This window comes from Balaenoptera acutorostrata, chromosome 6 (assembly GCF_949987535.1).
Source record: "Balaenoptera acutorostrata chromosome 6, mBalAcu1.1, whole genome shotgun sequence".
NCBI classification, from domain to species: domain Eukaryota; kingdom Metazoa; phylum Chordata; class Mammalia; order Artiodactyla; family Balaenopteridae; genus Balaenoptera; species Balaenoptera acutorostrata.
The window spans coordinates 37,370,701-37,375,650 of NC_080069.1; the positions used below are offsets into that span (position 1 = coordinate 37,370,701).

The 4,950-nt window shown below is 41.6% G+C and overlaps 1 pseudogene; it reads left to right on the forward strand.

Moving 5' to 3' along the window:
• Positions 1-3,425: 3,425 nt before the first annotated feature.
• LOC130708493 (60S ribosomal protein L17-like) lies at positions 3,426-4,509 on the forward strand (annotated as a pseudogene).
• Positions 4,510-4,950: the final 441 nt, after the last annotated feature.

Below are 4,950 nucleotides of genomic sequence, written 5' to 3' on the forward strand. Positions count from 1 at the left end.
ATCACAGGCGTGGTGCAAAAAAGATGGATGTGGGAAATTTTGCCTGAGTTTTATAAAAGTGGGCAGGTGGTAGATTCCACCACATCGTGAACTTTGACTCCATGTTGTGCAGGATTCTAGGATAGAAAAATCAGACCAAAGGAGGTGGTCACAAGAGCCAGGAATGGATTCTGAAGAACATTTGCAGCAGATTAAGCACATTTGCTTTTCTAAAAGTAGTGTGGAGGTTCAAAAATCTCCTGGTAGAATATGTTTTTATAAGAGTTGACTTTCTTCACCTTTGCTACAATGTGAAAACCATTCTCTAAAATAAACTTGAAAATCAAACACATCATCAAAGGTGGTGAATTAGGCCCTTTGAAATAAACCTTCTCCTCGGTCCTTGAGCATTGTCTCCTTTGAAGTTGACTTTCTCCAACAATAATGTGTGATTTGTCTGCTTTCCTAAATTCTTCCTGCCCAATTACCACCACTGTCTGTTAGCAAGATGAGCCAAATCGCTCTCCCAGATAGAGGTAATTGTATTAGCAGTTTGCTAACGGCATCTTCATTCTCTGCTTCCTCCTCCTCCTCCTCTTCCTCCTTTTTAACGGGAAGCAGCTTTTATCAACAGTCTATTTCCAGAAGCCAAAAAGCCTATATATACACTTTCAACTACCCCGTATCCCCAGGATGCCCATTCCCCCAAGCAGAGAGAGGCTACAAGTTGTCATACTGTTTTCAAGAGGCCCAGTCTTGTCCCCCTCCTCCACACGCATCCCAACTAGGAAACCCAGTAGCAGTTCTGGTTTTTCCATCAACACCTGCTGCAGCTCTTTAGTGAAACAGGTTTAGGGTTGGAGGGGGTATATCAGAGCTCAGGTTTTATTAGAAGCTGAATGATGAGGAAGACATAGGAAGACAGGGACCTAGACTAGCAAAGGTCTCTGTTTTCGGTCTCAGTAGTTTGGATCTTCACTGGTTTCATTGTTCTTTATGTTTCTAAATCAGATCCAGGCTTTCCACTGCCAGACATGGGCCCAGCCCTGGAGCCATAAACTTGAGCAGGTTCCTGGTTCAAAAGTTTGAAGTGATCAATTGGACATTTGCTCTGATCCCATCTACCTCAGGGAATGCAGTTTCTGGTGCAGTGCTGGGATATATGGTGAGATTGTCATACTAGACATCAGATCATCCTTGAGGAAATCATGGAGATACTAATATTTTCAGCTATCAAGATCTTTCCTTGTTGGACTCCAATTATTGAAACCAATCATTACCTGTGTAATATTGTTCTCCTCATGTCAAATGAGGGATTGCTGGTTCTCCTTGAACCACTGCATCCACAGCTGCAGGCAACACTGTGGTCTCTGAAACAAGGGACTGGTACTTCAGCCACCATCTTGGATCCAAGAATTATCTTTAACTCTGTTAAAATAAAATTCTGTTTTGATCTCTAGCATCTCTTTTTGGTTCTTAGGATTTCCTTCTCTTTGCTTTCATTGCCCATCTGTTTTTGCATGCTGTCTATCTATCCATTAGAGCCCTTAGCATATTAATCATAATTGTTTTAAATCCCAGGCTGCTAATTCCAACATCCCTGCCATGTCTGGTTCTAAAGCTTGCTCTTTCTCTTCAAATTCTATGGGGGTTTTTTTCCCCTTTGGTTTGCCTTGTAATTTTTTTCCTGATAGCTGGACATAGTGTACTGGGTAAAAGGAACTGCTGTAAATAGACCTTTAGTAAGGAGGTTGTGAGGAGAGGAAGCATTCTATAGTCCTATGATTAAGTCTCAGCATTTAATAAGCCTGTGCGTCTAGACTATGAACTTCACACGTGTTTCTCAGTTTTTTTCTCCCCAACCCGCCATTAGATAGGACATGATGGCTAGAGCCTGCTATGTAGGGGCACTCCTATGGCTGGGTCCCTCTGGAGTGTTTAACTCCCAGAGTCATCTACACTGAACCTCCATCAATTCATCAATTACCATTCCAATTTTCCTGCCTCCCTGTTTCCCACAGTGGTTTCTACTTGTGGATCTCCGCTCCTGTGAGCCACGGCTCCCTGTGTTCACCTGTCTGTCTCTTCAATCTTGAGGGCAGCCGTTTCCCCTGTGTCTTCACTCCTTTTACAGATCCTAGAAGAGTTGTTGATTTTTCAGTCTGTTCAACTTTTTACTTGTTGTTAGGACAAAGTGGTGACTGCTAATCTCCTTACATATGGAAATGGAAACAGAAAGTCCCCCCAAAATTTTTTAAGCCATTTTGTCCCCACCACTATCCCGTGAAACAAGAAAGTGAACAGTGTCACCACTATTCACGTTTTATGCTTCTTGTGGTGCACTCTTAAAGATAAGAACTGCCCTCTAATCCATCAGTTGACCTGAATCAAAAAACCTAACAGAAATCAGGGAAAAGCAAGGCCACTGACCTGAAAGTGACTGCTTGACTGTTTGGTACCCAAGGGCCTTCCATGGGAAAGGAGGATCCTCAAGTCTACTGGCTTTAGATGGATGCTTAGTTGGGTGCTCTGTGCACAGTAATGTTGAACCAGTTCTGAAAGAGGAAGTGCCTGAAATGACAATGTTTGGGAAATGTAGGCAAGACCCAGGTAATTGTTTCTTCTGAATGGAATTAGTGCTGGGAGGAGGAGACCAGTGATTTGGGGTGATCATTTCTTTGGGTGATTTTGTTAATTATCTGTGGCAGATACTGCAAAATATTTCAACATCATTTCCAACTCTGTCTAGAATGTGTCCCTGCTCTGTAGAGGCTAAAAAGGGAAAGACCACCCTTCCCAGACTCCCCTAAAAACCAATTATTAGACTCAGTTGGAACTGCATTCTCAAGGGAGTGGGCAAGTGTTCTAGACTGTACCAAATAGATGCATCCATGAGAGACTTGGAAATCAGCAGTGAGCAATGGCAGGTGGCATAGTGAGGGGAAGTGGGATCTCCTAGCAAGCACTTGTTGGAATGCTTTTGTTCTATGACAGCCTTGGCCAAGTTTCTCTCTGTGGTCTCAGCAGCATATGATCTGGATTGTTGGCAGTGAGGACAGTGAGGTTTCTGCTAAAAAAACCATTTCATTGTGTGGTTGGTTTTCTTCTGGTTGCTTATTCCTGACTATTTAATATCCAAGCTTAGTTCCCTGGTACTTGTGGAAATTCTGTACTAAATGCTTCACTAGCTGGACTCTTATGGTTGAGAAAGCCTGGCCTCTTCATTGTTTCCAGGCGATGGAGTGGCAGCTGGATGGCCGCATGGTCAGTTCAGTTCACTTCCTTCTCTCTTCTCCAGTGCTCCCAAGCAATCAGACTCCAGGGAATGGAAAGGGATTCTGAAGGACCAGCCAAGAGACCAAAACCTAATTTTAAAAATATACTAGATGAACAATCTGAAAAGTTAGGAATTTCCTCACAAACTCTAAACCAAAAACACTTCCGCTATGTTTATGTTCAAAGGTACAGATCTCAAAGAAATTCATTATATCTTGTATTTTATATAGGAAGCCCACTTCAAATGGCCTTAATATAGTTAAAATTCTTTTAAGAAAAAGAAATTTGAAAAGAAAATGTTGTTAGTCCAATTCATTATTGGAAAGAAGAGTGTGAAGTAAATTTTTTTTTTCCTGTCACTTCTTTTACATTTCTGAATTTAGAACTTTTTATTGGGTTTTAACATCATATTTCAATGTTTCATAACTGTACTCCTCAAAAGATAATTTTTAAGCAAGTTCACTTTTTCTGAGAATCATGTTTAGATCTGCTATTTTCCCTATCAGGGCAGCCTACCCATATTTAGAATCTGGAGGTTGACTTGGGTCTGTAGGTTTATGTAATAAAAAGAACTCATTCACTAATTCACACCTTAAAACTATGGCCCAGAAGCTTTGGACACCATAAGCATACAAATAAACATTTAATAAATAAGTAATAATGGTGGAAGAGGGTAGACGAAAGACTGTTAAGCTCTTCGTATAAGTGGCAGTCTCTGAAAATAGTTTGCTATTCACTTGACTCGGAAAACTCCACAAAATCATGTAAATCAAGAGGTTCAAATTGTTGTGTTCACTTTAAGAACACCCAGGAAACTGCCCAGAGCCATCAAGGTTATGCATATCTGAAAAGATGTCATTTTACAGAATCAATGTGTGCCATTCCATCCTTACAATGGCAGAGTTGGTGAGTGTGCCAGGCCCAAGAGTGGAGCTGGATATAGGGTCAGTGGCCCAAAAAGAGTGCTGAATTTTTGCTGCACATGCGTAAAAATGCAGAGAGTAATGGTGAACTTAAGGGTTTAGATGTAGATTCTCTGGTCATTGAGGACATCCAGGTGAACGAAGGCCCCAAAATGCACCACTGAACTTATAGATCTATGTGAGAGCCTACTGCCACATTGAGATGATCCTTACTAAAAAAGAGCAGATTGTTCCTAAACCAGAGGAGGAAGTTGAACAGAAGAAAAAGATATCCCAGAAGAAACAAAAACTTAAGGCCAGAATAAATTCAGCACAAAATAAATACAAATAAAAGTTGTTTTTTTTTTAAGTTTGTTAACAAAAGCTAGGAGACTTCTTTCATTTTGGCATTGAATGTAGAAAGACATTGGAACTACAGGAGGATGTGGGCAGGTCTTAAGTGCTATAAAAGGAATTTGATGATGTCCGTAGAAGAGATTTCCCCATCTTGGTAAACTCCTCTCACCCAGTTTCACAGGCCAGACCTGGGAGTCATTCTTCTTGCTTGTCCCTCCCTCTCTCCTCACCAGACTTCTTAGTTCCAGTTCTAGCATGTTTCTTGAATTCATCCACATCTTCCAAGTCTCCTGGCAGCGTCCTAGTCCAGCTAAACATCATCTGGCCTAACATCATCATCCTAACTGGCCTCCCTGTTCCCTCACCTGGCCTCCTATAACCCATTCTCTTCACAGTAGCCAGAGCCATCCTTTTGCGCCGCTCAGCAGACCACACC